Raw genomic sequence first — 9805 nt, forward strand, 5'->3', positions numbered from 1 at the left:
GGGCCGGGAAGGAGCCGCGGCGGAAAAAGAAGGGGCTGCATTGGCCGTGAATCGAACACGGGCCTCCCGCGTGGCGGGCGAGAATTCTACCACTGAACCACCAATGCCTTGCTGGGAGGAACCGGCCTTCGAGCGGAGCCTGTGCTCTCGGCCGTGCGGCCACCTGCCAGGGCCCGAGGCGGCGGCGGCCTGCCAGCCAAAGGGGGCCTCTCCGGCAGGCCCCTCAGTGGCCGTGTCGGGCCCTGGGTTTCTGTAGTGTAGTGGTTATCACGTTCGCTTCACACGCGAAAGGTCCCTGGTTCGAAACCAGGCAGAAACAGGCCTCCTTTTGCCGTGGGGCCTGGAAAAACGCAGGCTTGCACAAGTGGGCAGCTGCTCGCCGCCTGGGCGTGCGCTCGTGCCCTCTCGCTCGCTGCTCTGGGCCTACGGCAGCCTTTTGTCCGCCGTTCTCTTCGGTGCTGCTGGGAGAAAGAAGCCCGGGCGGGCAGCACCCTCGGTCCTGGCGCCGGCCCCCCCCGCGCCTCACCTGGAGGCGTGGGCCAGTGGCGCAACGGATAACGCGCCTGACTACGGATCAGGAGATTGCAGGTTCGACTCCTGCCTGGCTTGTGGTGACGGCACCTTCCGGGATGCGGGTGCTTTTTTTTTTTCTTTCCCTTTCCCTTTCCCTTTCCCTTTCCCTTTCCCTTTCCTCCCCTTCTTTGTTCTCCTTCCCCCGGCGGCCAGGAAAAGCGCGTGCCCCACGGGGCCAAGAGGAACACTGGCCGCGGCTTTCAGCGCCGCTCCATTGCCGTGACCGGGCCTCCTCGCCCGCCAAACTTTTCGCCCGCCTGACCCCGATGTGATTTGAACACATAGCCTTCTGATCTGGAGTCAGACGCGCTGCCGTTGCGCCACGAGGCCAGCCGGCAGGCCCTGCAGCTCTTGGTGCTGCGAGGGCGGGCAGCGGGGCCGGGAAGGAGCCGCGGCGGAAAAAGAAGGGGCTGCATTGGCCGTGAATCGAACACGGGCCTCCCGCGTGGCGGGCGAGAATTCTACCACTGAACCACCAATGCCTTGCTGGGAGGAACCGGCCTTCGAGCGGAGCCTGTGCTCTCGGCCGTGCGGCCACCTGCCAGGGCCCGAGGCGGCGGCGGCCTGCCAGCCAAAGGGGGCCTCTCCGGCAGGCCCCTCAGTGGCCGTGTCGGGCCCTGGGTTTCTGTAGTGTAGTGGTTATCATGTTCGCTTCACACGCGAAAGGTCCCTGGTTCGAAACCAGGCAGAAACAGGCCTCCTTTTGCCGTGGGGCCTGGAAAAACGCAGGCTTGCACAAGTGGGCAGCTGCTCGCCGCCTGGGCGTGCGCTCGTGCCCTCTCGCTCGCTGCTCTGGGCCTACGGCAGCCTTTTGTCCGCCGTTCTCTTCGGTGCTGCTGGGAGAAAGAAGCCCGGGCGGGCAGCACCCTCGGTCCTGGCGCCGGCCCCCCCCGCGCCTCACCTGGAGGCGTGGGCCAGTGGCGCAACGGATAACGCGCCTGACTACGGATCAGGAGATTGCAGGTTCGACTCCTGCCTGGCTTGTGGTGACGGCACCTTCCGGGATGCGGGTGCTTTTTTTTTTTCTTTCCCTTTCCCTTTCCTCCCCTTCTTTGTTCTCCTTCCCCCGGCGGCCAGGAAAAGCGCGTGCCCCACGGGGCCAAGAGGAACACTGGCCGCGGCTTTCAGCGCCGCTCCATTGCCGTGACCGGGCCTCCTCGCCCGCCAAACTTTTCGCCCGCCTGACCCCGATGTGATTTGAACACATAGCCTTCTGATCTGGAGTCAGACGCGCTGCCGTTGCGCCACGAGGCCAGCCGGCAGGCCCTGCAGCTCTTGGTGCTGCGAGGGCGGGCAGCGGGGCCGGGAAGGAGCCGCGGCGGAAAAAGAAGGGGCTGCATTGGCCGTGAATCGAACACGGGCCTCCCGCGTGGCGGGCGAGAATTCTACCACTGAACCACCAATGCCTTGCTGGGAGGAACCAGCCTTCGAGCGGAGCCTGTGCTCTCGGCCGTGCGGCCACCTGCCAGGGCCCGAGGCGGCGGCGGCCTGCCAGCCAAAGGGGGCCTCTCCGGCAGGCCCCTCAGTGGCCGTGTCGGGCCCTGGGTTTCTGTAGTGTAGTGGTTATCACGTTCGCTTCACACGCGAAAGGTCCCTGGTTCGAAACCAGGCAGAAACAGGCCTACTTTTGCCGTGGGGCCTGGAAAAACGCAGGCTTGCACAAGTGGGCAGCTGCTCGCCGCCTGGGCGTGCGCTCGTGCCCTCTCGCTCGCTGCTCTGGGCCTACGGCAGCCTTTTGTCCGCCGTTCTCTTCGGTGCTGCTGGGAGAAAGAAGCCCGGGCGGGCAGCACCCTCGGTCCTGGCGCCGGCCCCCCCCGCGCCTCACCTGGAGGCGTGGGCCAGTGGCGCAACGGATAACGCGCCTGACTACGGATCAGGAGATTGCAGGTTCGACTCCTGCCTGGCTTGTGGTGACGGCACCTTCCGGGATGCGGGTGCTTTTTTTTTTTCTTTCCCTTTCCCTTTCCCTTTCCCTTTCCCTTTCCTCCCCTTCTTTGTTCTCCTTCCCCCGGCGGCCAGGAAAAGCGCGTGCCCCACGGGGCCAAGAGGAACACTGGCCGCGGCTTTCAGCGCCGCTCCATTGCCGTGACCGGGCCTCCTCGCCCGCCAAACTTTTCGCCCGCCTGACCCCGATGTGATTTGAACACATAGCCTTCTGATCTGGAGTCAGACGCGCTGCCGTTGCGCCACGAGGCCAGCCGGCAGGCCCTGCAGCTCTTGGTGCTGCGAGGGCGGGCAGCGGGGCCGGGAAGGAGCCGCGGCGGAAAAAGAAGGGGCTGCATTGGCCGTGAATCGAACACGGGCCTCCCGCGTGGCGGGCGAGAATTCTACCACTGAACCACCAATGCCTTGCTGGGAGGAACCGGCCTTCGAGCGGAGCCTGTGCTCTCGGCCGTGCGGCCACCTGCCAGGGCCCGAGGCGGCGGCGGCCTGCCAGCCAAAGGGGGCCTCTCCGGCAGGCCCCTCAGTGGCCGTGTCGGGCCCTGGGTTTCTGTAGTGTAGTGGTTATCACGTTCGCTTCACACGCGAAAGGTCCCTGGTTCGAAACCAGGCAGAAACAGGCCTCCTTTTGCCGTGGGGCCTGGAAAAACGCAGGCTTGCACAAGTGGGCAGCTGCTCGCCGCCTGGGCGTGCGCTCGTGCCCTCTCGCTCGCTGCTCTGGGCCTACGGCAGCCTTTTGTCCGCCGTTCTCTTCGGTGCTGCTGGGAGAAAGAAGCCCGGGCGGGCAGCACCCTCGGTCCTGGCGCCGGCCCCCCCCCGCGCCTCACCTGGAGGCGTGGGCCAGTGGCGCAACGGATAACGCGCCTGACTACGGATCAGGAGATTGCAGGTTCGACTCCTGCCTGGCTTGTGGTGACGGCACCTTCCGGGATGCGGGTGCTTTTTTTTTTTCTTTCCCTTTCCCTTTCCCTTTCCCTTTCCCTTTCCTCCCCTTCTTTGTTCTCCTTCCCCCGGCGGCCAGGAAAAGCGCGTGCCCCACGGGGCCAAGAGGAACACTGGCCGCGGCTTTCAGCGCCGCTCCATTGCCGTGACCGGGCCTCCTCGCCCGCCAAACTTTTCGCCCGCCTGACCCCGATGTGATTTGAACACATAGCCTTCTGATCTGGAGTCAGACGCGCTGCCGTTGCGCCACGAGGCCAGCCGGCAGGCCCTGCAGCTCTTGGTGCTGCGAGGGTGGGCAGCGGGGCCGGGAAGGAGCCGCGGCGGAAAAAGAAGGGGCTGCATTGGCCGTGAATCGAACACGGGCCTCCCGCGTGGCGGGCGAGAATTCTACCACTGAACCACCAATGCCTTGCTGGGAGGAACCGGCCTTCGAGCGGAGCCTGTGCTCTCGGCCGTGCGGCCACCTGCCAGGGCCCGAGGCGGCGGCGGCCTGCCAGCCAAAGGGGGCCTCTCCGGCAGGCCCCTCAGTGGCCGTGTCGGGCCCTGGGTTTCTGTAGTGTAGTGGTTATCACGTTCGCTTCACACGCGAAAGGTCCCTGGTTTGAAACCAGGCAGAAACAGGCCTCCTTTTGCCGTGGGGCCTGGAAAAACGCAGGCTTGCACAAGTGGGCAGCTGCTCGCCGCCTGGGCGTGCGCTCGTGCCCTCTCGCTCGCTGCTCTGGGCCTACGGCAGCCTTTTGTCCGCCGTTCTCTTCGGTGCTGCTGGGAGAAAGAAGCCCGGGCGGGCAGCACCCTCGGTCCTGGCGCCGGCCCCCCCCGCACCTCACCTGGAGGCGTGGGCCAGTGGCGCAACGGATAACGCGCCTGACTACGGATCAGGAGATTGCAGGTTCGACTCCTGCCTGGCTTGTGGTGACGGCACCTTCCGGGATGCGGGTGCTTTTTTTTTTTCTTTCCCTTTCCCTTTCCCTTTCCCTTTCCCTTTCCCTTTCCTCCCCTTCTTTGTTCTCCTTCCCCCGGCGGCCAGGAAAAGCGCGTGCCCCACGGGGCCAAGAGGAACACTGGCCGCGGCTTTCAGCGCCGCTCCATTGCCGTGACCGGGCCTCCTCGCCCGCCAAACTTTTCGCCCGCCTGACCCCGATGTGATTTGAACACATAGCCTTCTGATCTGGAGTCAGACGCGCTGCCGTTGCGCCACGAGGCCAGCCGGCAGGCCCTGCAGCTCTTGGTGCTGCGAGGGCGGGCAGCGGGGCCGGGAAGGAGCCGCGGCGGAAAAAGAAGGGGCTGCATTGGCCGTGAATCGAACACGGGCCTCCCGCGTGGCGGGCGAGAATTCTACCACTGAACCACCAATGCCTTGCTGGGAGGAACCGGCCTTCGAGCGGAGCCTGTGCTCTCGGCCGTGCGGCCACCTGCCAGGGCCCGAGGCGGCGGCGGCCTGCCAGCCAAAGGGGGCCTCTCCGGCAGGCCCCTCAGTGGCCGTGTCGGGCCCTGGGTTTCTGTAGTGTAGTGGTTATCACGTTCGCTTCACACGCGAAAGGTCCCTGGTTCGAAACCAGGCAGAAACAGGCCTCCTTTTGCCGTGGGGCCTGGAAAAACGCAGGCTTGCACAAGTGGGCAGCTGCTCGCCGCCTGGGCGTGCGCTCGTGCCCTCTCGCTCGCTGCTCTGGGCCTACGGCAGCCTTTTGTCCGCCGTTCTCTTCGGTGCTGCTGGGAGAAAGAAGCCCGGGCGGGCAGCACCCTCGGTCCTGGCGCCGGCCCCCCCCCGCGCCTCACCTGGAGGCGTGGGCCAGTGGCGCAACGGATAACGTGCCTGACTACGGATCAGGAGATTGCAGGTTCGACTCCTGCCTGGCTTGTGGTGACGGCACCTTCCGGGATGCGGGTGCTTTTTTTTTTTCTTTCCCTTTCCCTTTCCCTTTCCCTTTCCCTTTCCCTTTCCCTTTCCCTTTCCTCCCCTTCTTTGTTCTCCTTCCCCCGGCGGCCAGGAAAAGCGCGTGCCCCACGGGGCCAAGAGGAACACTGGCCGCGGCTTTCAGCGCCGCTCCATTGCCGTGACCGGGCCTCCTCGCCCGCCAAACTTTTCGCCCGCCTGACCCCGATGTGATTTGAACACATAGCCTTCTGATCTGGAGTCAGACGCGCTGCCGTTGCGCCACGAGGCCAGCCGGCAGGCCCTGCAGCTCTTGGTGCTGCGAGGGCGGGCAGCGGGGCCGGGAAGGAGCCGCGGCGGAAAAAGAAGGGGCTGCATTGGCCGTGAATCGAACACGGGCCTCCCGCGTGGCGGGCGAGAATTCTACCACTGAACCACCAATGCCTTGCTGGGAGGAACCGGCCTTCGAGCGGAGCCTGTGCTCTCGGCCGTGCGGCCACCTGCCAGGGCCCGAGGCGGCGGCGGCCTGCCAGCCAAAGGGGGCCTCTCCGGCAGGCCCCTCAGTGGCCGTGTCGGGCCCTGGGTTTCTGTAGTGTAGTGGTTATCATGTTCGCTTCACACGCGAAAGGTCCCTGGTTCGAAACCAGGCAGAAACAGGCCTCCTTTTGCCGTGGGGCCTGGAAAAACGCAGGCTTGCACAAGTGGGCAGCTGCTCGCCGCCTGGGCGTGCGCTCGTGCCCTCTCGCTCGCTGCTCTGGGCCTACGGCAGCCTTTTGTCCGCCGTTCTCTTCGGTGCTGCTGGGAGAAAGAAGCCCGGGCGGGCAGCACCCTCGGTCCTGGCGCCGGCCCCCCCCGCGCCTCACCTGCAGGCGTGGGCCAGTGGCGCAACGGATAACGCGCCTGACTACGGATCAGGAGATTGCAGGTTCGACTCCTGCCTGGCTTGTGGTGACGGCACCTTCCGGGATGCGGGTGCTTTTTTTTTTTCTTTCCCTTTCCCTTTCCCTTTCCTCCCCTTCTTTGTTCTCCTTCCCCCGGCGGCCAGGAAAAGCGCGTGCCCCACGGGGCCAAGAGGAACACTGGCCGCGGCTTTCAGCGCCGCTCCATTGCCGTGACCGGGCCTCCTCGCCCGCCAAACTTTTCGCCCGCCTGACCCCGATGTGATTTGAACACATAGCCTTCTGATCTGGAGTCAGACGCGCTGCCGTTGCGCCACGAGGCCAGCCGGCAGGCCCTGCAGCTCTTGGTGCTGCGAGGGCGGGCAGCGGGGCCGGGAAGGAGCCGCGGCGGAAAAAGAAGGGGCTGCATTGGCCGTGAATCGAACACGGGCCTCCCGCGTGGCGGGCGAGAATTCTACCACTGAACCACCAATGCCTTGCTGGGAGGAACCGGCCTTCGAGCGGAGCCTGTGCTCTCGGCCGTGCGGCCACCTGCCAGGGCCCGAGGCGGCGGCGGCCTGCCAGCCAAAGGGGGCCTCTCCGGCAGGCCCCTCAGTGGCCGTGTCGGGCCCTGGGTTTCTGTAGTGTAGTGGTTATCACGTTCGCTTCACACGCGAAAGGTCCCTGGTTCGAAACCAGGCAGAAACAGGCCTCCTTTTGCCGTGGGGCCTGGAAAAACGCAGGCTTGCACAAGTGGGCAGCTGCTCGCCGCCTGGGCGTGCGCTCGTGCCCTCTCGCTCGCTGCTCTGGGCCTACGGCAGCCTTTTGTCCGCCGTTCTCTTCGGTGCTGCTGGGAGAAAGAAGCCCGGGCGGGCAGCACCCTCGGTCCTGGCGCCGGCCCCCCCCGCGCCTCACCTGGAGGCGTGGGCCAGTGGCGCAACGGATAACGCGCCTGACTACGGATCAGGAGATTGCAGGTTCGACTCCTGCCTGGCTTGTGGTGACGGCACCTTCCGGGATGCGGGTGCTTTTTTTTTTTCTTTCCCTTTCCCTTTCCCTTTCCCTTTCCCTTTCCCTTTCCTCCCCTTCTTTGTTCTCCTTCCCCCGGCGGCCAGGAAAAGCGCGTGCCCCACGGGGCCAAGAGGAACACTGGCCGCGGCTTTCAGCGCCGCTCCATTGCCGTGACCGGGCCTCCTCGCCCGCCAAACTTTTCGCCCGCCTGACCCCGATGTGATTTGAACACATAGCCTTCTGATCTGGAGTCAGACGCGCTGCCGTTGCGCCACGAGGCCAGCCGGCAGGCCCTGCAGCTCTTGGTGCTGCGAGGGTGGGCAGCGGGGCCGGGAAGGAGCCGCGGCGGAAAAAGAAGGGGCTGCATTGGCCGTGAATCGAACACGGGCCTCCCGCGTGGCGGGCGAGAATTCTACCACTGAACCACCAATGCCTTGCTGGGAGGAACCGGCCTTCGAGCGGAGCCTGTGCTCTCGGCCGTGCGGCCACCTGCCAGGGCCCGAGGCGGCGGCGGCCTGCCAGCCAAAGGGGGCCTCTCCGGCAGGCCCCTCAGTGGCCGTGTCGGGCCCTGGGTTTCTGTAGTGTAGTGGTTATCACGTTCGCTTCACACGCGAAAGGTCCCTGGTTCGAAACCAGGCAGAAACAGGCCTCCTTTTGCCGTGGGGCCTGGAAAAACGCAGGCTTGCACAAGTGGGCAGCTGCTCGCCGCCTGGGCGTGCGCTCGTGCCCTCTCGCTCGCTGCTCTGGGCCTACGGCAGCCTTTTGTCCGCCGTTCTCTTCGGTGCTGCTGGGAGAAAGAAGCCCGGGCGGGCAGCACCCTCGGTCCTGGCGCCGGCCCCCCCCGCGCCTCACCTGGAGGCGTGGGCCAGTGGCGCAACGGATAACGCGCCTGACTACGGATCAGGAGATTGCAGGTTCGACTCCTGCCTGGCTTGTGGTGACGGCACCTTCCGGGATGCGGGTGCTTTTTTTTTTTCTTTCCCTTTCCCTTTCCCTTTCCCTTTCCCTTTCCTCCCCTTCTTTGTTCTCCTTCCCCCGGCGGCCAGGAAAAGCGCGTGCCCCACGGGGCCAAGAGGAACACTGGCCGCGGCTTTCAGCGCCGCTCCATTGCCGTGACCGGGCCTCCTCGCCCGCCAAACTTTTCGCCCGCCTGACCCCGATGTGATTTGAACACATAGCCTTCTGATCTGGAGTCAGACGCGCTGCCGTTGCGCCACGAGGCCAGCCGGCAGGCCCTGCAGCTCTTGGTGCTGCGAGGGCGGGCAGCGGGGCCGGGAAGGAGCCGCGGCGGAAAAAGAAGGGGCTGCATTGGCCGTGAATCGAACACGGGCCTCCCGCGTGGCGGGCGAGAATTCTACCACTGAACCACCAATGCCTTGCTGGGAGGAACCGGCCTTCGAGCGGAGCCTGTGCTCTCGGCCGTGCGGCCACCTGCCAGGGCCCGAGGCGGCGGCGGCCTGCCAGCCAAAGGGGGCCTCTCCGGCAGGCCCCTCAGTGGCCGTGTTGGGCCCTGGGTTTCTGTAGTGTAGTGGTTATCACGTTCGCTTCACACGCGAAAGGTCCCTGGTTCGAAACCAGGCAGAAACAGGCCTCCTTTTGCCGTGGGGCCTGGAAAAACGCAGGCTTGCACAAGTGGGCAGCTGCTCGCCGCCTGGGCGTGCGCTCGTGCCCTCTCGCTCGCTGCTCTGGGCCTACGGCAGCCTTTTGTCCGCCGTTCTCTTCGGTGCTGCTGGGAGAAAGAAGCCCGGGCGGGCAGCACCCTCGGTCCTGGCGCCGGCCCCCCCCCCGCGCCTCACCTGGAGGCGTGGGCCAGTGGCGCAACGGATAACGTGCCTGACTACGGATCAGGAGATTGCAGGTTCGACTCCTGCCTGGCTTGTGGTGACGGCACCTTCCGGGATGCGGGTGCTTTTTTTTTTTCTTTCCCTTTCCCTTTCCCTTTCCCTTTCCCTTTCCCTTTCCCTTTCCTCCCCTTCTTTGTTCTCCTTCCCCCGGCGGCCAGGAAAAGCGCGTGCCCCACGGGGCCAAGAGGAACACTGGCCGCGGCTTTCAGCGCCGCTCCATTGCCGTGACCGGGCCTCCTCGCCCGCCAAACTTTTCGCCCGCCTGACCCCGATGTGATTTGAACACATAGCCTTCTGATCTGGAGTCAGACGCGCTGCCGTTGCGCCACGAGGCCAGCCGGCAGGCCCTGCAGCTCTTGGTGCTGCGAGGGCGGGCAGCGGGGCCGGGAAGGAGCCGCGGCGGAAAAAGAAGGGGCTGCATTGGCCGTGAATCGAACACGGGCCTCCCGCGTGGCGGGCGAGAATTCTACCACTGAACCACCAATGCCTTGCTGGGAGGAACCGGCCTTCGAGCGGAGCCTGTGCTCTCGGCCGTGCGGCCACCTGCCAGGGCCCGAGGCGGCGGCGGCCTGCCAGCCAAAGGGGGCCTCTCCGGCAGGCCCCTCAGTGGCCGTGTCGGGCCCTGGGTTTCTGTAGTGTAGTGGTTATCATGTTCGCTTCACACGCGAAAGGTCCCTGGTTCGAAACCAGGCAGAAACAGGCCTCCTTTTGCCGTGGGGCCTGGAAAAACGCAGGCTTGCACA

At 65.6% G+C, this 9805-nt stretch overlaps 16 non-coding genes across 16 annotated transcripts; 15 read left to right on the top strand and 1 right to left on the bottom strand.

The window, feature by feature from the left end:
• The first annotated feature begins 246 nt into the window (after positions 1 to 246).
• TRNAV-CAC (transfer RNA valine (anticodon CAC)) lies at positions 247 to 319 on the top strand. Its single transcript has one exon. It is a non-coding gene; the product is annotated as a tRNA-Val (tRNA).
• Positions 320 to 536: 217 nt separating this feature from the next.
• Positions 537 to 609, top strand: TRNAR-ACG (transfer RNA arginine (anticodon ACG)). Its single transcript has one exon. It is a non-coding gene; the product is annotated as a tRNA-Arg (tRNA).
• A 222-nt stretch (positions 610 to 831) lies between these two features.
• Positions 832 to 903, bottom strand: TRNAW-CCA (transfer RNA tryptophan (anticodon CCA)). Its single transcript has one exon. It is a non-coding gene; the product is annotated as a tRNA-Trp (tRNA).
• Positions 904 to 1484: 581 nt separating this feature from the next.
• TRNAR-ACG (transfer RNA arginine (anticodon ACG)) lies at positions 1485 to 1557 on the top strand. The gene has a single exon. It is a non-coding gene; the product is annotated as a tRNA-Arg (tRNA).
• A 561-nt stretch (positions 1558 to 2118) lies between these two features.
• TRNAV-CAC (transfer RNA valine (anticodon CAC)) lies at positions 2119 to 2191 on the top strand. Its single transcript has one exon. It is a non-coding gene; the product is annotated as a tRNA-Val (tRNA).
• Positions 2192 to 2408: 217 nt separating this feature from the next.
• TRNAR-ACG (transfer RNA arginine (anticodon ACG)) lies at positions 2409 to 2481 on the top strand. Its single transcript has one exon. It is a non-coding gene; the product is annotated as a tRNA-Arg (tRNA).
• A 579-nt stretch (positions 2482 to 3060) lies between these two features.
• Positions 3061 to 3133, top strand: TRNAV-CAC (transfer RNA valine (anticodon CAC)). The gene has a single exon. It is a non-coding gene; the product is annotated as a tRNA-Val (tRNA).
• Positions 3134 to 3351: 218 nt separating this feature from the next.
• On the top strand, positions 3352 to 3424 carry TRNAR-ACG (transfer RNA arginine (anticodon ACG)). The gene has a single exon. It is a non-coding gene; the product is annotated as a tRNA-Arg (tRNA).
• Positions 3425 to 4293: 869 nt separating this feature from the next.
• TRNAR-ACG (transfer RNA arginine (anticodon ACG)) lies at positions 4294 to 4366 on the top strand. The gene has a single exon. It is a non-coding gene; the product is annotated as a tRNA-Arg (tRNA).
• Positions 4367 to 4951: 585 nt separating this feature from the next.
• TRNAV-CAC (transfer RNA valine (anticodon CAC)) lies at positions 4952 to 5024 on the top strand. The gene has a single exon. It is a non-coding gene; the product is annotated as a tRNA-Val (tRNA).
• A 1178-nt stretch (positions 5025 to 6202) lies between these two features.
• On the top strand, positions 6203 to 6275 carry TRNAR-ACG (transfer RNA arginine (anticodon ACG)). The gene has a single exon. It is a non-coding gene; the product is annotated as a tRNA-Arg (tRNA).
• A 567-nt stretch (positions 6276 to 6842) lies between these two features.
• TRNAV-CAC (transfer RNA valine (anticodon CAC)) lies at positions 6843 to 6915 on the top strand. The gene has a single exon. It is a non-coding gene; the product is annotated as a tRNA-Val (tRNA).
• A 217-nt stretch (positions 6916 to 7132) lies between these two features.
• Positions 7133 to 7205, top strand: TRNAR-ACG (transfer RNA arginine (anticodon ACG)). Its single transcript has one exon. It is a non-coding gene; the product is annotated as a tRNA-Arg (tRNA).
• Positions 7206 to 7790: 585 nt separating this feature from the next.
• Positions 7791 to 7863, top strand: TRNAV-CAC (transfer RNA valine (anticodon CAC)). Its single transcript has one exon. It is a non-coding gene; the product is annotated as a tRNA-Val (tRNA).
• Positions 7864 to 8080: 217 nt separating this feature from the next.
• On the top strand, positions 8081 to 8153 carry TRNAR-ACG (transfer RNA arginine (anticodon ACG)). The gene has a single exon. It is a non-coding gene; the product is annotated as a tRNA-Arg (tRNA).
• A 579-nt stretch (positions 8154 to 8732) lies between these two features.
• On the top strand, positions 8733 to 8805 carry TRNAV-CAC (transfer RNA valine (anticodon CAC)). The gene has a single exon. It is a non-coding gene; the product is annotated as a tRNA-Val (tRNA).
• Positions 8806 to 9805: the final 1000 nt, after the last annotated feature.

The sequence above is a fragment of the Pelodiscus sinensis genome, chromosome 3, assembly GCF_049634645.1.
Source record: "Pelodiscus sinensis isolate JC-2024 chromosome 3, ASM4963464v1, whole genome shotgun sequence".
Classification (NCBI taxonomy): Eukaryota; Metazoa; Chordata; order Testudines; family Trionychidae; genus Pelodiscus; species Pelodiscus sinensis.